Here is a 22,057-nt window from a genome sequence, read left to right as displayed (position 1 = left end):
CCCGGCAAGCAGCAGACCTCTCTGTGGAGCTGGTCCGGTCTGCAAATGGGTCCCTCCGTTCCTTTTAGGAGGGAGTCCCCTACAACAATCACCCTCCTCTTCTTCTTGATGGAGGATGTTTTTATCTTTCTCTGAGAATGGTGCAGCCTAGGGAAGGATTCCAGGCTGTGGGAGCCATCATCCTCATCCTCAGGGCTGGATTCCACCTGCAGCACCTGGTACTTGTTCGCCAGGGGGATCTGGGGCTTTGCTGTCTGGGTGAGGGGAGTAGGTTTCCTTCCTCTGGCAGGAACTTGCTGCCACTCCCCATCTCTTGTTCCCCCAACCTTGCAGTTTGCAGGTGGATGATGTTCGGACACACTAGCTCGAGCAGGCTGCTGAGTTAGTGAGAGGGCCCTGCTCCACTGGTCAATCTCCCTCTCACACTCCCTGATGGTCCTCAGCCTCTTCACCTCCTCTCTTAGCTCCTTCACCATGTGAAGGAGTTCCCCCACTCAAGCGCAGCTTTCACAAGTGGGGCCAGTACCAGAGGCACGAGCTGGTGTGGGAGGGGGGCACTGCCTGCAGCCCAGGGTCTGGGGAGCTGCATGCACCCACTGTGGCCCCGTCTGGGTGGCAGCATCCACCCTGCCTGCTGCAGCACACGGAGCAGCTTTAATCTTCTGCCGGGTGGCCACCATGGTCTTCGGTGTCTTCTGCCTATTCCCTAGGTCCTCTCTGCGCCCTGCCCGCTCCTCTTTGCCACACTCCTCCTCGCGGTGCTTCCAGGGGCGCAGTTTAAATCTCCCGCGGTAGCTGCCGGGACCGCCCCCTCCCGTCAGGCACCGCGCGGGACCGGCGTGTGGGGCTGTCAGGACCCGTGCCTGGGTTTTTTTTTTTTTTTTTCTGGGATTTTCCCGGCTCCGGGAAGCTCCCACCGCCTCAAAAAGTCCACCCCACCACAGAACTCACCGTCCTGCTGCAAGTGCTGCCGAAAGAAAAATAGAAAAAAATGAGAAAAATAGAAAAAAATCTGTTGTTTTTTTTTTAAGAAGTAAACTGCAGGATCCAGTTCTGTTCAGCAGGTGGACACCATTATATAGACATTCCTAACCACCCTATACCACCAAAACAAGACCTAGTTGTTCACTGGCTATCTGTAATCTATCATAAAGAAGGGGAAATATATATATATATATATAAATAATGGTCACTAAGACATAGGGAAACTTTCTGGAAAACTCATATTGACAAAACCAAAATATATCTAGTACAATATGCAGAAATAAAAGTTTTCCTAATTCAAATTCTGGCATTGTAAGCAAAGTAAATCAGAGCTTCTCTAATCTGACACAAAGAAAAAGAAAGCTGTACTAATTCCTGAATTAGAAAGGATATATTATTTAGTTATGAGTAATCATACTGTAGTTTGATTTATTTTTTAAAATACAAGAATGAGGTCATCGCAGCATAGGAGCATATGCTATAGGATAAAAGATAGTAATAAAAATTGGAAATACTGAAAGACATTCAACTAAAACTAATGATTATACACATCTTCCATGCAAAGACAGAAATAACATCTCTTGCAGAAAAACTACACTGAATATCTATTTTTATTATACAAATATTTTAAAATATTTTAAAGCATGAGGATCTGCCACAGTGTGTGGGTTTGTTACACTAAGCAGTGTGATTCATCCTGTAGAATATTAGGGGCTACAATAGGATGACTTCATATTCAAAATTAAAAATTTCTGTGTCCTTTTGCAGTAGTAGGATGACTTCATTAGTAAAAAATTTCTGGGCATTTGTTAGTCAATTAATAGTCATCAGAAAATTTTGATGGGTCTGAAAAGCAATACATAAGAAGAGTCTATATAGGGTCTTCTGAATGACTTTCAGAAATAGAAAATTTCGATAAGAGGTTTGTTCTCTATTGTTTACTCAGGAAATCTAAAAGTGGGACTTAAAATGTGAAAGTTCCTAGTCTGTATATCACAAGCAAGATTTGTCTGACTAAATGTAGTGGTCTACATCAGTGGCAGTCAACCCATTGTTAGGGCATTATCTTCTGGAATGAACTTAATAGTGGGGAAGCTAATTTTACTTCATCAGCCTTGACAAGAGGATGAGATGAATAGCTCAGATACAGTATACGTGTATATTAGGTTAGTCTGTGCCTGTATACTGGAGCTTCATGGAGCTTCATACCTCCTGAACCATGTATGTATATGTAATATCTGTATTGCAAAATAACATCAGAACAAACTTTCTGATGTATCATTCCTTCATCTTTCTTTTCATTTGCATGGAAATAAAAGCAGGCTCCCTCAGCATGCTCGGATCTGCAATCGATTCCAATAGGATTCTTCGTTTCTGTCATCAAGTCTCTGGGATGCACTGCAGAATATATTTTTGAGTAAATGAAGAAGTTTTGAATCATAATCAATTACAAGGAACAATTCAGTCTGTTAAGTAGATTCTTTGTTTTCCAGAAGGATTCAATCAGCTGTGAAGGAAGTCTAAAAATCCAGGCTTTTATAGGACTAAAGTTATATATGTGATATAACAGACTTACTAGGCTTTGTGGATGGCAAATACCAAACTTCACAAATGAGAATGGTTTGGAAAAGGTAGCAGTTCTATTTGAACAACAAAAAGCCTTACCTTGCAATACAGATAAGGTGGAGGTCTCACAGACTCATGTTTCTTCTGTTAAGAGCAAAACCACCTCTGAAAGCCTATACTTCTGACAACATAATGTTGCCCCTCAAGAAGGGACATGCTTTTTAATAAGAATCTGACTTTGTGAGATGTTCCTCTGGAAAAATAACTATTAACTCAAGTTTGTATGATCATTATTAACTACTTATAATCATCTAATGCTGACAGAGTAAATGAATTTATCAACAGCAAGCCAAAACTTGTTTTTATCTGTTGCTTAAAATAAATTACCCACTGTTTACACTAATTCTGCCTGGTGACTAACACGTATACACATATCATGTCATGCTTTAGTCATAAACCATCAAAAAAAACTGGGACTAGGGACAGATCCTGCCACCTTAGGCTCCTCTCTGAGGTGAAGCTTGGAAAGGGGGTCCATCTGAAGCCTCATGACTCAATGGAAGGGCATCCCTCAGCGCTCTGTAGGAGCCATACGTATTTATCACAATATAAGAGGTCAAACATCTCCATCAATTAAGAATTAGATGTAAAAACAAGAATTAGTGCCTCTCAGAAGGAGTACATGGCTGTTAAAAAGGTGGAGGTGTTGGGTTTTGTGTTTTGTGGGTTTTTTTTTGTTTTCTTTCAAATCAGGAATATTGAACTCCAATTAAAAACAGCTAATAAGTTCAACATAATGCATTGTCCTGTATCAGCACTCTTGCCTACTGTTGTTGAAATTTGCTAGTGACTTGAAGCAGATAAGTCGGAAAGAAATTTATCCCCCAGAAGCCTAAGTATTCTAGATAAAATCTGACCAGAGGGGAAAGAGAGAGGGAGGAGAGAGACTCTCAGTCTAAGAAAGATAGACACTGAAGTTAAGATAGACCCTGTTTCAGATGAATAACTTTGTGATGGCTACGATGGACTAAATAAACATGTATCTAAGTTGTTTAAAGTTACTGAACACTCCAATTTCTTTTAAGAAGATGCAAGCTATTAGGTTCCTTTTATGTTTTGAAAATATTGCCTACTTTTAATCTTATAAGATATGAAGGATTTCACTGGCAAAATTACAGGTGTCAGAAAAAATAATTAATTAATTGTCCTATAGGACTCAGAAAACATAAAGCACTCTGGGCTACTACTTAGCTGTCTTTCACAAGAAGATGAGTGAGTGTAAATTAATCGCTCAGCGTAGTAATTTCTATTGAGAAAACAATAAACTGACATTGTATTGGCATTTATTTCATTTATTGAAAAGTAGCAATATAGAATAGGGCCTCTATGCAGTCCTGAAATATAATTCTTTTCAGACTTTGAAACTGATGTTTTCATTGAATTTGGACTGTTAATTATCAGCTTTTTAGTCACTATCATGAGGCAGATGCCAGCTATTAAGTAGACAGGAAACAGAAGCTTATTAGTTATTACTGAACCTAAACAGTGTTATTACTTAAAAAGCTGGAAAAAATAACAATGCCATAAGCAGAACTAATTGGAAGATGTTGTTTTTCTTGGACCCATATTAATGCCACCAACTAACTTTTAATTAAATAAAGAGGTATCCTTCTATTCGTAACAAAATAGAAGTGCCTATAATTATTTTTGTAAATTTATATTATAAATTCATATTCTAATACGTGTGCCATTATGCCAGCATATCTATGTGTGTGGATGTATATATGAGTGCATAGGAATAAAAAGTTTACTTGTTGATTTGTGTTTCTTATGTCAGATTTTATTGCTGGGGATGACTGTAAGACCCAAGCCAACATGAACTGCCTTGCAGGGTGGTGGGGTGGAGGAGATCCTTCTGAATCTTTGTACAGCAGCAAAGAAAGTGAACATAATCATTTTAGTGTTCATCTAAAAAGTCCAATCTTTACTTTGAACACAGTCAAAATCATAAAAATTTACAAAAATACTTGGCAAAAGATTTTTACAAAAATAGCAGTAGCTCAAATACAGTCAAAGTCACTCAAAAGTGCCGAGATAAGATAGATTTTGAAGAGGAGGTAAGAACAGAGAGAGAAAGAGAAGAAAGAAAGTGATGGACATCACTTATAAGACATATCTTATTTGTGGATAAAATTCTATCCCTTAACACACAAAGGAGATGTCTCATCTGACTGATGTAGTATCACATCTTGGGCAGTCCTGGTGGTGGGGCAAGCATGGTAGCCCCTTCCAGGACATGCCAGGGCTATGTCTGGGGGCCCAAGGGCTAATGCTGGTTCAAAAGAGTCTTGTCCAGGATGAGTGCTGCTTAAACCCTCTGGCAGCACAGGCACAATCAGGCGTTGGTGTGTCTCGCAGTTCAAAAGACCTTCCCTCCATATTAAATGCAGCTTTGGACATGCAGACACAGGGAGGCTTTCCAGCCTCAACAGTGTGATTTAGCAATTTTGTGTCTGCACACAAGATGCAAAACTAAACCCCTCCTTTCATTAGTCAAACATTCCAGCTACTAGGGCAGCAAAATGTTAACCTCCCAAAAGCCTCAAGCACACACAGTAAAACTGTTTAAGCCATTCAAACAACCAATTTGAGCCTTACAATGATATCATATAATATGGGGTATATTTACAAGTCTTAAGAGGAGTGGCTGAGGGAACTGGGCTCGTTTAGCCTAGAGAAGAGAAGGCTGAGGGGAGACCTTATTGCTCTTTACAACTACCTGAAAGGAGGTTGTGGAAAGGAGGGTGCTGGCCTCTTCTTCCAAGTGACAGGGGACAGGACGAAAGGGAATGGCCTCAAGCTCCGCCAGGGGAGGTTCAGGCTTGACATCAGAAAAAAAAGATTATAGAATGGGTCATTGGGCACTGGAACAGGCTTCCCAGGGAGGCGGTTGAGTCACCTTCCCTGGAGGTATTTAAAAGATGGGTGGATGAGGTGCTGAGGGGCATGGCTTAGTTATTGATGGGAATGGTTGGACTCGATGATCCTGTGGGTCTTTTCCAGCCTGATGATTCTATGATTCTGTCCTGTGATTCTTTTGATCTGTTAGGATTCGCTATCCTAGCTACGTCCATCCCCTCCTTGTGTACCTCCATCCTACTCACTGGTTGGGCACAGTGAGAAGTGGAAAAGACCTTGATTCTTGTGTAAGCACTGCTCAGCAACAGCTAAAGCAGTAATGTTTTATCAACACTGCGTTTTGTCATGAATCCTAAACATAGTACCCTAGAAGATGCTATAAAGCAAATTAACTCCTCAACCAAAACCAGTACAGAAGTTAGAGGATGCCTGTGAAGATATGAGATCAATTTTGACTGCATCTAAACTTTTAAAACCTTAAGTGTTTTCCAGCTTCCTGCTCATTTTTTCCTGCATACCTGAGGATATATGTTATGGGTCTCCTGCTTTCACACATCCTTATTCTGTCTTTGAAGAAGAAGTGACTATGGTGCACTCAAACAGATATGGGTTAGAGAACCAGGAATGCAATGTGTATTTAAAGCTATTTTTCAGTCACTGCTAAGATAGTTTCAATATCTTGAGTTTCATACTGCACTCAATAGATAATTATTAGCTGTATTACATCTATTGTAAACAGATTATCCGGTACATAATGGTGGCTTTAATCAGTATTGTTTATGATAATCCTCACACAATGAGTGTGAATTATTTTATTTATTATTAGCCCTGATAAAACTAGAATTCTATGCTTAACCAGTCATGTAGCCTCCCTGTTTAATCAGTAGGGAGAGCTAATAATTTTCATAGGCCAATTAATCCTATCACAAAATGGCTGTCCAACATAGTGTGGTGACTTCACTGAGTCGAAGACTCATAGAATGACTGAGGTTGGAAGACACCTCTAAAAGTCATCTTGTTCAACTCCTTTGATCAAACAAGTTCACTCTAGAGCTCATTATCCAGTGTCATGTCCAGATGCTTCTGAATATCTCCAGGGACGAAGACTCCACAACTGCATGGAGTTCTGCTTCGGAGTGCCTATCGGTAACTAAAGAAAGAGACTTAATAATTATCGCTTTTGAAGTCCTCCAAAACAAGAACCGTTCTATTTGAATTACATACTTAAACTATTCAACAGCAAATTGTCTACTGAAAAATTAAACTCATTATCTTTATATTTCTAAAGTCAATGCCTTATAAATATTCAGGCATAAGTTTCACTCTGCGGTTGTCTAATTCTCTCTTTTGGCAATTAGAGCAGGTTTGAGTAACAGACAAAAAGCCAAATGTTAAAAATACTTAATTTATGCTAGGAAATCCAACTCCCTTATAGTTCTGGAAATATTACTGTATATCAACTATTTTTCTATTGACATATAAATATTATTTTTAGCAAATTAATATTCTTTACAACACTGGCATTTTAAAACATAAATTAAAAAAATATGCTGCTTGCTAACTTTTTATGACTACCAGCAGAATTCTAAATGTACCAAATGGATAATTAGCATCTAATTTTTTTTACTCAGAAAATGAATTTCACCTTGACTTGTGGGAAATCACGATTGTCTGGGAGGTTTAGGAGGTAAAGAACTGAATTTTACATAAAATAAACAAAAAATAATTATGATTAAACGTATTTTAAGGTGGATGTAAGGCTGGATTATTGCTTCCTGTTTTCTATTTTTATGAGCAATGACAAGCTAAGTGATGAAGGAGAAGATGATTTACACAAATAATATCCATTTGGTAATTTTTAGGGAGAGGATGTTTTCCATTTAGAAATTATGAAACTAATGACAATTTTTATCACTAAAACCTAACTGTATTCAGTTTTGAAGTAGTTTATCTTCCTCAAGCAATAGGAGAAATAAGAGCCAAGGAGTTGAAATGATCACCTTTTTTATCTGTAGACCCCATCTGTACAACTTCGACCTAATGCTGAAGATAATCATATGCGAGTGCATCAATTCCTTTGCAATCAATCCCAAACATATGGAAGGAAGCCTTAATCTGAGATTTATTTATTTATTTATTATTTAACCTACAGGTAATTTGTTATCATTTTGGAATTATAAATAAATAAATACCAAATGCTCCATCATGTGTTAGGCCCCAACAGGCAATCTGCCTGGAAACAGGATTTTCCACCAGAATAAATTGTTCACGAGTGCACGAAGGAAAGTGGCAGAGGAATGTTATGAAACAGATTCAGCGATGTATTTCATCTGTCCTTAAAATTCTTCTGGTGGGATTCCTACAGTACTTGGCTTGCTCAGCCACTCACTTTTTACATGAAATAAAATATGCCATGTGATCAAGGCATAAATGTATGTTCCTTACCATAAGAAGTCAGTGCTAGTCAAGTGTATTTACTCAATAAGAGATTCCAGATAAACATGTGCTGTTCTAAACAGGACATATTGTCCATAATTGTACAACAAAGAATGATCCTGTCATAACATTTACTAATTTGGTGGCCTATAATATCCTTCCAGTAAAAAATTTTCTCAAAAAATATACATGATTTCCTTATTTTCTTGGAGTAATTGATTGGGTTAAATGTAGAATGTGTTGAGAACATATTCATAATTATTTTACATCCCATTTTAATCTGAGGCATTTTTAACAAAACCTGCACATATTGGTGAGTTACAGTGAGGAATGGAAGAAAGCAGAAGGAAGAGAAATTCATAAAGTGAGACTTCTGCTCCAAGGATTACAGATGGATCTGTTAAACATAGTATTTACTGCAGGTATGTAAAGCAGGATCTTTTATATAAAAACTCCAGTTCTTCATTGAATGCTTTTATTTTTTCTTGGCATGTCTTATTAAAAACTGGAATGAGAACAGGAAAGAATGAGAGCTTCTTAGCTCGTAAAATATTTCGCATTTCCAGAAGACATAAGAGACAGCCAAAACTTATTGACAGAGTAGGAGCACATTTTTCAAACAAATTATTCCTATAGTTTGTAGCTTTTCCGGTAAATGGGAAAGAGCAATATTTTGGCATCCATTTTTTTTTAGATTGTCTGACTAACCTGTCAGAAATACATTTATATTCTGACTCTCTGATTTTGCTATAGTTTTTGTCTACCGAACTTTAAAATAACAACAACAACAGAATCCCAAAATAATCTAAACAATCTTATTGATATATTTGAGTCAAAGACTTGAGGATTTCTTGTTGTGTTTTGTTTTTTTTTTTTAACAACATTGGAGAAGAATTTCCCAAGAAATGTACTTTATGAGCCACACAACTCTTTCAGACATAGCAAATAGGAGAAATTTGTTAGTTCATACCCATCACTGATGTTGGGAGAAAAACAAGCCAAACCAACATAACAGCAAATGTGTTCTATAAAAGGTGCAAGCAAAAAACCACAATATCAGACCATAATTAATTCATATGAAGTGGTTTCTGCTACTGACAAAGAGGTGCTTTTATTCTGTATGTTATATTTTCAGATATTTTAAAGTATAAACACAGTAGTTTATTACAGATTTTCCAGACAAAATTTTTGCAGACTTATAAAGAACAAATATATCATTTAAAAAAATATTAATATTTCCTATAATGTACTATGTTAAGCATACACATACATAATTTTTATTTTTATAGGCCTTAAGATCTTGATGATGTACCTCAGTTTAAAACATGTATGTGTTCACCTTAAATAGGATTACTTCTTTACATTTCTATTCAACACTAGATGGCACTCTGAATTTAATCTGTAATACATTTTTTTCTTTTCTCTTTAGAATACAGCGAACGTTACCTTTGTTCTACAATTAAACCCCGTCACACAGATTAATCAAATAATTTCACTTTTTCCCCAATTGCCATAGTAGGATGTCTCCTAAGGCCTATTACTATGCTATCAAATAATAAAGAACATAAAAGAAAGAATCCATGAACTTATATACTAAGATACTCCCACTGAAATTCAAAAGCTTCTTTAATCTAAAAAAAGCAAAGCATTTGATGCTGTTTAAATGCTTGTTACAATACTTCAGGTTCCTTAATACAGAACATTAAAAAACTTAAAGGACTTAAATCTAAGTGTAACCACTAACTTGTGTTGTAAAATAGTGGGAACTCTGTAGAACGCTCAATGCTCTATATATGCAATTCACATTAAATATACCAAATCATCCTGGGCAGTTATATTTAAACTGAAATAATCTAATAAAACCAAGATTTGGATGTATAATTTACATAAAGATAATGAAATGTTTATATTTTTTTTTAATATATATAGCATAGACAAAAAATACCAGAAAAACTTTGAGCTTACTACATTTCATAAAAGATCATCTCTATTTCTCTTCTATTACTTAGCAGGAGATAATAAACTTTTTTTTTTTTTCTGGATATGCTACTGAATGTGTAAGCTTTATGTTGATTGCTACTAATTTTGTAAGATAATGTTTATTTATTAATGTTTGGCTTTTGGAATATCCATTTATATCTGTGTATTGTAATGAGACTTTCAGATGAAATATTTTTAATAGAATTTTTGAAGACAGACAATTTCAAATAGAAGACTGCATAGACTATTTTTTTTAAAAAAAAAACCTTGAATAAACTTTCTAAGGACAGCTGAAGAGCAGTGCATATCTCAGACTTATGATTTAAGAAGAGTGCACAGTCTGTCAAAATATTCAACTGTCATAGCCATATGGGAATAAACTTTGAAATACATATGATGTTTTTAGGGTTGTTTCTATGTCCCATTATTATTATTTCCCATGTTTACTATGAACTTGGGCTAGGTCTCCATTAACTGCTTCTACTCACAATTGCTCAGTTTGTTCTTTCAATGTTTATCCTTGGACATGTATCTTCCTAGTACTAACAGGACTGTATTACTACTATGTTTCAGTTTAATTCTCTATAAATTACAGATACTAGTATAACCAGACATGCACACTATTATCTGCTACCTATTATTAAATTAAAATCTTATCTGTAAAGAAGTATGACTTACGTTAGTCAAAGGATGGCTTTCAAAGTATGCTACATTACAGATTAAATCTATTGTATCAGTTTAAATACCCCTGAAGGCATAAGACAATGAGTTACCTATGTGTACCACAGAATCACAAAATCATTTATGTTGGAAAAGACCTCTAAGATCATCAAGTCCAACCATAAAAGTAACACTTCCAAGTACACGCCTGAACCATGTTCCTCTTAATATTATAACAGTTTTTCCATTAACCCTGGAAAAAATTTTCTGTTGATAAACTCCATCAGTGCTTGTTTTTATCGATCTATGATTTTCCTAAAATTTAGGACGAAATGTTCTTTTGATAAATTAATCATTGCAAACTTTAGGCCTTGTGTTCTTTCTGTAAGTTTATATCACTTTTAGAACATAATAAAAAGTTCATTTTTTTACTGAGCTGATCTGTCTAGGAAGGTTCAGAAGTAGTCACATCTCAATAAAGTTTATATTCGCTTATATATCAATATGATTAAGCTGTTTCCAGAATCTGAGATATGTATTTCTGCACTGCAAGGTAAACACAGTTGTGGGAATTACAGACTGAAATAAGTTCTGACATGTTTCCATGTTCTTTACCCTATAATCACCTAATTTTTCAAATCTACGTAGCAGCAACTCATCAAACACACACTACACTCCAAACGTGAAAGGTGGCAATGATCTTGGGTTAAACTTGGGATATTCTGGTGTTATATGTCTAAGTGAATTCATTATATTCCTTTTTTATAGAATTAAATATTGGATTTGTTTGGTTTGTTTTGGTTTAATTCTGTATGATCTGCTTTTTTTGTTTCTTCATTTGTTGCTTGGATTTGGAGGTGGGCAAGTAAGAGCCACAAGTGAATAGACATCTGTTTAAAATATTTTCAAAGGCTAAACATGAAGTTGATGTAGAAAAATATGTGACTTCTTCCTCTCAAATTAATTTATTCATCTGATACAACACATTCCTACTACTAAATTTAAGTTTAAGGGTATAAAAAGTAAAGTCATAACATCTGAGATTCTAGTAAAGTTATAGTAAAAGACATAAGATCACAATCAAGATACCACACTTACAATAATCTATAAAAGACGTCTATCAATGTTATTGAAAAGACCTGAAAAATCAAAACAACTCATAAAAAATTATTGATATTACCCTCACATAGTATAATTCTCATTTACATCCACAAAATGCATTAAATATTCATATTCTATATAATCTGATTAATACCAAAGATTTCTAATGAGATCTCTTACTCAGTTTTTAACTAGGAAGGTTTTTCGTACAATATGAGATTGTTCTGCAGCTAATGTAGTAAATATGGTAGAAAAATACAACGTGAAAAGTACAAGCATGTAGCAAATAGTATTATTACACAGAATATTATACTTCAGATTATTTGAAGGCAGACACTAAAGTCATTTGAGGAGGCAAGGGAGAGGAAGGCATGGGATATCTTTCACCAGTTCATGTCGCTCAAAACCCCATCCAACATAAGTTTAAAGACTTCCAGGGATGAGGCATCAATAACTTAGCTGAGCAACCTGAACCTGTTTATCTCTCCCTATCATAAAAAAATTCTTAATTATTTCCAATGAGAACCTATCCTTTGATACCCCTTGTCCTGTCACTACTACTGTCTTTCTCCATCATTCTTACAAGTAATTTTTAAGTATTGAAAGGCCATTATCATATCTCTGTGGAGCTTTTTCTTCTCCAAGCTGAACAAGCCTGACTCTCTTAGCCTTTCTTCACAGGAGAGGTTTGCCAGCCCTTCAACCGTTTTTGTGGCCATTCTTTGGATCTGCTTTAACAGGCCCATGTCTTTCTGGTGTTGGAGGACATCAAATTAGATGAGTACTCCAGGTGAGGTATGATTAAGAGCAGAATATAGGAGAAAATTTCAAGAAATGTCAGAATTAAAAGAGGGAATAGTGTTCAGCTCCTCTCCACAACCTGTTGTACAATGGGCTCTGGAAAATTCTTGAAGACAGTGATTAATGGCTGCAGGCTGAGAGGAACTTTGAAGTGTCAAACTACATTTTATTGTATAAGTGCAGTCTTTTGCACTGAGTAACTTCTTGTTGTCTGGTTCTAGCAAAGTGGCTTTCTCAATACAAGCTCTGATGTTATTGCTTACACTGAGAACAATCAACATTCAATAAGAATTATTACTAAAAAAACCCCTAAAGACAGTCTATAAGGCTATAAACAACCAAACATTTATTTAGGACAGTGCAATAAAATGTGATACATTCTCTGTAGCAAAGAATTTATTTTTGCATAATGATTACTTATAAATATAAACTGTTTGTTGTCAATATGAGCTTAATATATAGACCCTCAAAATCTAAATACATCATACTCTTCTTTTTTCTTTTTTTTTTTTTTTTACATGCACAAGCCAACTTCTGGTCTACTCATATTCTCTTGTCAGTCAAGTTTCTGCAGATATTACACCTTATGGTCTATATGGAAAGACTCTTTGCAGCATAAGTTGTATGAAAAGGGTCTATCAGTCAGTCAAGTGACTTACTTGATATTACTTACTGCTAGTAGGTCAATGCTGCAAGAGATATCTGGAATATTTAAATGTGTCACTGTGCTGTTCTGTTACTGGACGTTTATCTCTCCTGTAAAAAATTAGGCAAAGGGGGCCCTGCCTATTTTTCTACATGTTTCTCCTCTTCTGCTGCCCTGAGTAACAGATCAACTGTATGTACAATCCAATATAATACTGAACCAGGATCTTGGCTCCTTCTGCAATTACAGGGAGTTGTGAAAAAATTTGATGACCAAAAATCGCCGAAGTGAGGTATTTCCTGTTTTCCATTTACTGCACAAAAGGTTTAGATGCTTTCATGAAACTCTTCAGTACTCAGCAAAAAAAAGACAATTCCTTGGTAAGATAGTAAGAAACAGAAGGTGTTGATGTATGTCCAATTAGTATGATGGTTTCTCCGTGACAACTGAAAAAATGAAGTGCCTGAGGGGCTGGAGAGCAGCTTATCCCATTCAGTTAGGAGAATTAAATCCCAAATCTGATTTAAGTGTTTTAACAACTAGAATTTTACCTAACCCACTAAGTTGGTTAGCCAGAACTTGCCCTTGGTGAAGCCATGCTGGCTGCCATTAATGACCTTCCCATCCTCCTTTTTTCTAAAGCAAAGTTTTGCATTTCTTCTAGGAGGGTCTCTTCCATGGTCTTCTCAGGTACAGAGGTGAGGCTGACAGGTTGGTAATTCTCGGGGTCATCTCATCTACCCTTTTTAAAAATGGGCACAATTTTACCCTTTTTCCACTCACCAGGGACTTCTCCTGCCTGCCATGACTTTTTGAATATCATGGAGAGTGGCTCGGCAACCACATAAGCCTCTGGGATGCATCTCATCTGGTCCCATAGACTTATATATATTCAGGTTCCTCAGGTGGTCACAAACGTGATTCTTCCCTACAGTGGAAAGGGCTTTTCCCCACTGGTCCCCATCTTGTTGTCCACTGACCCAGGAGGAGTGAGGAGAGTGGTTGTTGGTGAAGACTGAGGCAAAATTTGTTGAGTACCTAGGCTTTCTCCCCATCTCTTGGTATGATCTCACCATTTTAATCCATCAGTAGAGCTACACTTTCTTTAACCTTCTTTTTGTGATTGATATAGACATAGAAGCCAAAATATAGATAGTAATTGAGTGCGAACATGATCTCCCACTACCACAAATTATGCAATTGAGTTTCCTGCATTTGGGGAAATTGCAGGAGTCAGCACATCTGGAGTGCAAGGGATGAACCTCACCCTGGGAAAACTGCCTAACTGATCATGGTGTCTCCCCTGCTGGGTAAGTAAGACTTGTGATGAAAACTGTACGTTTTTTGTGTCTGTGGTTATGTTTTGAGCTATAGTTAATGTCTGCATGAATTAACTGGCTTCAGACCTTGACTAACATGTCAAGACCTCCAAATAATTTACAGAGATTTTTTTATACTTCAGTATTTATCTCTGAATCGTATTAAAGCATAAGCAAAAAGCATCTAGAATGAGCAGTGATGTTTCTAAACATAAAAGGGGTGCACATGAGTGCACATGCTGGGAGAGACTTGTTCCTTGGCTTGTAAAATACAGGTCCACAACGATGTAGTTGTTTTAGGATTTCTTGTAGTTGCAGCTGAAAATCTAATGTTCAGGGTAATTTTGGTGAAAGCAATCACAAAGTAAGACCTCACTGTTCTAAGAGAAAGAAGGAATGAAAACCATTGAATAATATAATTTTTTAAAAATAAAACAAAACATTTTCAGCAAACTTGGAGAAAAATAAAAGGAGGTTCTGGTAGAATGTAGTCTAATCAACTTTAACATCTATACAGATATCACATAAATTATTCAATTTAAGTATAAATGCTTAAAAGGATGAAGAAACAGATGCAAGATGGATTTATGAAGACAAAGATAAGCCAAAGAAGACCCTCTTGAGCCATATAAAGATGAAAGTCCTACTTCTTTAAAAATAGCCATAAAATTTACTCATTGACGTTTCACCATCAAACTGGTAAAGCAATTCACCTGAGGTCTTATAGAATACGGTTTTTAGGTGGTTTTATATTATATTTTCTCTAACAAGCAGAATGATGGAATAGGAAAAAGACTTATAAAATTTGTGGATGACATCAGGCTGGCAGAGGTGAAATCAAATCAGAAGACAGGAACAAAATTCAGATAAATTTGGGACAAGGTTGTTAACAATAATAAGTCAAATAAATTTTAGAATAAAAAACTAAAGTGAAAGTTACTGTATTCAGGAAGAGAAAATGAATACAGTTTTGATAGGCAATAACCCAAAGGTAAAGTGATAGTATTTGTGAAAAAGACCAAGATATTATGAAATATCGAAACCTGATTGTGAATCAGAATTCTAAAGCAATGGTAAAACCGGTAAGTCTTCTGGTATTTGTTAGGAAGACTGCTGTATGTATGATGTAATAGGCAATTTTCTTTTCTCTTTTTTTTTGCAGCTGAAAATGTAAATACTGCTATATTACATTTGCTATTAGGCACTAAAGTTGTACATTTAAAAGTCTCAAATAATAATAAAAATGTGGAGAAAATAGAAAAAATGCACAGGAGGGCATTAGCAGTGCACAAAAATAAAAATAAGCTGTCATCTATGAATAGAAGGAGGATTTAATCTGGGAACTAGACAACTAAATGCAGGAGAGAAAGGCAAAATTGAATGGGATTTGATAACACAATCCCAGCACGTAACAGGTAGTTATAAAATAGTATATGAATTTGTTGTTGACATGAGTCCATAGGAGGGCCACAAAGATGATTAGAGATCTGGAGCATCTCTCATATGAGGACAGGTTGAGATAGTTGGGAGTGTTTAACCTAGAGAAGAGAAGGCTCAAGGGAGACCCTATAATAGCCTTCTAGTACCTAAAGGGGGCCTACAGGAAATCTGAGGAGGGACGATTTATCAGGGACTGCAGTGATAGGATGAGGGATAACGATTTTAAGCTAAAAGAGGTTAGATTTTGATCAGCTATTAGGAAGAAATCTTTTACTGTGAAGGTGATGAGACACTGGAACAAGTTGCCTAAAGAAGCTGTGGATGCCCCGTCCCTGGATGTTCAAGGCCAGGATGGGTGAGGCTTTAAGCAACCTGATCTAGTAGAAACTGTCCCTGACCATGGCAGGGGGGTTGGATCTAGATGGTCTTTAAGGTCTCTTCTGACCCAAACCGTTATGATTCTGTGATAACCAGATTAGAAGAAAACACGTGATTCACCAGAGGTGTGGGATGTCATCCAGTAGGACCTGGACAAACTGGAGAAATGGGCCTGTGTGAACCTCATGAAGTTCAACAAGGCCAAGTGCAAGGTCCTACACCTGGGTTGGGGCAATCACTAGTTTCAATACAGGATGGGGAATGATGTGATTGAGAGCAGCCATGTGGAGAAGGACTTGGGGGTGCTGATTGATGAGAAGCTGGATATGAGCCAGCAACGTGCACTTGCAGCCCAGAAAACCAATTGTATCCTGGGCTGCATCAAAAGAAGCTTGGCCAGCAGGTCACGGGAGGTGATTCTGCCCCTCTATTCCTCTCTTGTGAGACCTCATCTGGAGGATTGTGCCCAGTTCTGGAATCCTCAATATCAAAAAGGCTATGGAACTGTTGGAACAGGTCCAGAGGAAGGCTACAAGGATTATCAGAGTGCTGGAGCACCTCCCATACAAGGACAGGATGTGGGAGTTTGGGTTGTTCAGCCTCTCCAGGCTCTCGGATAAGCTCCGAGAAGACATTATAGCAATCTTCCAGTACCCGAAGAGGCCTACAAGAAAGCTGGGGAGGGACTGTTTACAAAGGCTTGTAGTGATAGGAGTAGGGTCAATGGGTATAAACTGGAGAGAGGCAGGTTTTGACTAGACATATGAAGGAATTTCTTCACCATGAGAGTGGTGAGGCACAGGAACATGTTGCCCAGTGAAGTTGTGGATGTCACATCCCTGGAAGTGTTCAAGGCCAAGTCGGAAAGGTCTTTGGCAACCTGATCTAGTGGGACATGTCCCTGCCCATGGCAAGGGCGTTGGAACTAGATGATCTTTAAGGTCCCTTCCAACCCAAACTATTCTATGAGTCAATGTTTCTGTGATTCTGTGATTCTATGATTCTATGATTTACACTCTTTGCTCTATCCCTGTAAAGCAAGCTTGTGACTTTGCTTGTGTAATTGCATAAGGAAAAGATACTTGCTCATATCTTTCTATCTTTACTGTGAAAGATCTCCATACAGGCTCTTATCAACATCTTCAGTTACAGTGTCAATATTCAACTCTTCATCTGTCATTATAGTGTAGAAATTCTTTACCAGCATTACTAACCATTTTTAAAACTAATTAATGTGTTTGTGTAGATGTCTAGACCCTAACATAGGAAATATTCGATAAATATTATGCATGACCTGTTTTAATCTGAAACTTTTTTTGATACTTGTTTTGATAAAATCTTAGAATCACTGTATTGGAAAAAATTTTTGAAATCATCAAGTCCAACTATACCTGTCCACTATACTAAATCATATCCCTAAGCACTTCATCTACCCATCTTTTAAATACTTCCAGGTATGGTGACTCAAGCACATCCCTGGGCAGCCTGTCTCAGTGCTTGATAAGACTTTCAGTGAAGAAAAGTTTCCTAATGTCCAATCTGCACCTCCCCTGGAACAACTTGATGCCATTCCCTCTTGTCCGATCACCTATCACTTGGGAGAAGAGACCCATACCCACCTAGGTACAGCCTCTTTTCAGATAATTGTAGACAGTGATAAGGTCTCCCCTCAGCCTCCTCTTGTCTAGGCTAAACAACCCCAGTTTCCTCAGCTGCTCCTCATAAGACTTGTTCTCCAGCCCCTCCAGCAGCTTCATCGCCCTTCTCTGGACATGCTCCAGGACCTCAATGTCTTTCTTGTAGTGAGGAGCCCAAAACTGAACACAGTATTCGAGGTTTTGAATGTAACACATTATACAGCATTATTTTAAAAAATGTAGTTGTGAAAATTCTCTACAGAAAATTAAAATTAAGCAAAGAAATTGTTAAAAAATTCTCAGTTCTAGAAAGTGCATACTCCTAAACCAAAAATCTAGAAAAGTGAAGTATGGGTGATATAAAAGAGAAACGTTATATGCCCAGTTTCAAATTTCAGGGACAAGAAAGTAGTTGGATAAAGAATTTATCACTTCTACTCACAAATTGCCTCAGGTTCTGAATCTAAGAAGTCACATCAACTAGTTCCTAGATAGATACTACAAGATATTCAAGATCATCTGTATTGTACAAAGTAAACATAAACATATTCTGTCCTGATAACCTTAAACAATATTCTGATATTCAAAAATCTGGAAATTTATGAGATACCAGATATCACAAAGAGTTCACAAAATTTTAGTTTATTGATTCCAATTTAATTTTTAACTTTAGTTATATCGCTTTTAAACTTCTGCTTTGTGTACTGACGCTTAAGTTCAGTTGTCATACAGTCCGTTACGGCAGTATCAATGTGCCTTGATATAGCTATGTGTCAAGAAACAGTGGCAGGTGAAGATATCTAGCAATTAATTTACTATTTCTAAACACCAGTCTCTCTTAACAAACTATCTGAACTTAAGTCATTAAAGTCAGTCAACTGTCCAACATGCTCTCTTGCATTCAGAAACTCTGTTTTGGAGGTCAGCCTGTATGACAAGCACTCGTATGAGCTTCTTTCATTGTATATGGTTGTGGTGTCTAGGAAGTTCTCAAGCAAGTTTAGATGTACAGAATGCTGCAGATCCTCTGAGACAATATGGAAATCAGTTACTTCTTTTCAGAATTTCTGTTGTTTCCATTCTCATTTCTGTGAAATAAGTTTTTACCCTGAATGGAAGATAAACAGTCTCTGTGTTAGGCTGAAATAAATCTTCAAAAGAGAAAGCAATACAAACTGGGCATCAGCTTCTAAAAACAGTACACTAAAAATCTATTTTATACAGTATAGCACTCTACTAAAAATAACAAAACCTTGAGAATGCTAACTGCTATCTGTTTCTCTATTAAAAGGTACAGAATGGCTTATTCTTTAAAAAGAAAGTTTTGATTTAGATGACATAAATTGGAATAGGCTTTGTATAAACTCCAGTGGAGGGGAACAGGAAGTTGCACTTCCAATAGATGCTTACAGCACTCAAAAAATATGAAAAGATAGTACGTTTAATAAACAATTCAGCAATCCCTGGTAATGTGTTTTTTCTTCATTTATTAACTTCATTAAAATATTGAAAAAGCACAAATTCTATGCACAGCTGTATTGGTATAGCTTTAAAATAAGGCCGGAGAAATCAGTCATTTTCATTGAAAATTATGTCCAAATCCTCCAATGTCATGACTAATTTACATTGAAATACACATTACATTAATAACTGAATGCAGATTGTGCCCTGTCTGTAGCTAATCAAAGGTGAGTCGATTTATAGTAAGTCAAAATCCAGACAATGAACATATTTTTGAAACATTAATTGCCATTATTATTACTATATATGATAAATTACCTGTTTATTAGAGTAGATGAAAATTCAATAAAGTTAAAACATCTTACTGTATGGATGCATTCAAGAAAATGGTCTTTCAGGCTTATGCTCAAAGAATTTCTATAATTCTTAGTTACATAGTTTCCTGGAATAAAGCTCACTGGTTTTAGAAATTCTTGCACACACATGGATTCAAAACCAAAGGACTTCTTATTTAACTATTATTTTCAGAATGGTCTTCTGTTTTGGTTTTTTTTTTTGAAGACAAAGAATGGTAGCTTGAGCGAAACAGAACAAAAAATATTTGTGGATTCAATTAGTTGTTTTCCATAATCTGTGTACTCTAATAGATATATTTTTGTAGGAAAAGTTGAAAACTGAGTATTAAAGAAAAATTAAGTTTGTCATCTTCAGTGTTATAGTCTAATTAAAATGCATGTCACTTTATTATAATCAGTCCGTCTGATTTAGGATCTTTGACAAGTTCCAGGGGGCATCGTGTCCAATATACCACATAAAAGAACAGGAAGTTCATTTTCAAGAAATTAAAATAGAATGAAACAGAGGTAATAACAAAAGTATTTCCTCTATTCCTGTTATCTGGATCTATTTCCTGTTATCAGGATTTAAAATAGGTACTTTACATCTCCTGAGACAGTTTTATTTAGAGCAAGAATTAGGAAAGTGACAAACTCATGTTTTAAACCCTGTCATTGACACATGACCCTTGTCTCAATGTCCCTTCCCATAGAATTAAAATAAGACTGTGCAGTGGTATAACAAAAGCTAGTAAGCTATTACATCAAGAAGTGAACTAATTCATGCACTAATGTATAAACATTTTCAGCAACTTTTTTTCAAATTAGATTATAAAATAACCGGCTATTATAGCTATATATAGGAAAAAGATATTTATAAAAATATTAGAAGTTTGTCACTAATATTTTTGTCCATTGTGCTGCTTCAGTGGATCTATAGGCATCCTTTTTTTTTTTTTTTCCAAATCCATGAAGTATTTTACTCTTGTGAGTGTATTAGTTTTGTATTCTAATGGACAGAATAGCAGTGCCTGTTTTCTTCCATAAAATACTTAACCGCAGTTCATTTCATTTTTATTGAAACAATAAACCCTAGTATAAATGTAATTCTGAAAGAAGTTTCTCATGATTACCCGTATCCATTACCTAGGCCATAGTATGGTCTGTAATTGTTGCAGATGGAATTTTAGGGAGAGTTTGATTTTACAACCATTTAGGTTTATTGAGGTACATCATATAATTTCTACTAACAGATATCACCAGTTTATTAACAAAGTGATTTGAAGTGACTCTCAGGGAGTGGAGATCTCCCAGGCACAGGACTTTTGGGTATGTTAAGTGAGTGCCTTAATGCTGTGACTGACTGTATTTTTACAAAAGGTAAGGATACAATGGGATTTTTTTCTCCCAACATGCTTGGCTTACCAGGGATCAGCGAGTAGACCACAGTAGTTGCATATTTATTTAATTTCAAAATTTGTTTTAATTTTTATTTCCTAACAATATTACTTTTTCCAATATTGGATTTTATTACATCTCAAAACTTCAGAAGAACTTCTAAATTCTCTTCTGTTACTTTCAGACTGCAACAAAGATTGGAGTATCTACAGTACTAGAGGTTTCCAAATCCTTATTTGGTATTACATGTGGATATTACTGTGGAAAATAAAAGATTATTAGTAAAGATAGGAAGAAGGATAGCAAATTACTTCCTTTCTGCATGATGATTTACAGAAGAGAAAACCTGATGAGAGAACCTTTACTGAAGCAAGGCAAAATAAGGGAAAATGAGCTGATGACAGCCTTGGTAATTGATCTTAAAATATCTTGCATAAGTGTTGTATCAAAACTGAAGCAAAGGGATGATGAAGGAGGCCACAGCAAAAAACTTCAGGGGTGTCTGGTTTAAATAAGCAAATAATTAGGGCATTTTTAAACTATGGTCTTGAAAACCTGCAGTTCAAAGATCACCCAGTCTGAATACCTCCACTATTGGTATAAATACAACCATATCACTAAAAATGTGGTACGTCCACCTTAAGATTTTAGGTTGGAGATCTATACAGAGTGAGATAAAAATCACTTCTTTATTAATTCGTATTTTTTATTCATATACTATCAGTGTCTTGCAAAGGAGTAAGAGGGTAGTAAGGGGGATTGTTTTATCACTTTTTTATTTGTTTGCTTGTTTATTTCCTTGAAAAGGAAAATCTCTTTACTTTTCAGAAATATAAAATACCAAATATTGAGATTGTACAATGTTTATTTAAAAATCTTGAGAAGAAAAGGAAAAAGCAGGTGGGAATTATGACTGCCCTGAACCTAAGAACACTAACAGTGATTCTATAATATGTCTGCTATTGGAAGATGGTATCAGGTAACTGTTGGGAATTC

The 22,057-nt window shown here is 36.2% G+C and overlaps 1 non-coding gene across 1 annotated transcript; it reads right to left on the bottom strand.

Moving 5' to 3' along the window:
* Positions 1-14,251: 14,251 nt before the first annotated feature.
* LOC138716910 (U1 spliceosomal RNA) lies at positions 14,252-14,411 on the bottom strand. Its single transcript, XR_011336778.1, has one exon. It is a non-coding gene; the product is annotated as a U1 spliceosomal RNA (small nuclear RNA).
* Positions 14,412-22,057: the final 7,646 nt, after the last annotated feature.

Source organism: Phaenicophaeus curvirostris, chromosome 1 (genome assembly GCF_032191515.1).
Source record: "Phaenicophaeus curvirostris isolate KB17595 chromosome 1, BPBGC_Pcur_1.0, whole genome shotgun sequence".
Lineage (NCBI taxonomy): Eukaryota > Metazoa > Chordata > Aves > Cuculiformes > Cuculidae > Phaenicophaeus > Phaenicophaeus curvirostris.
Note: the sequence above shows the minus strand (reverse complement) of the source record. Positions and strands in the feature narration are given on the sequence as shown.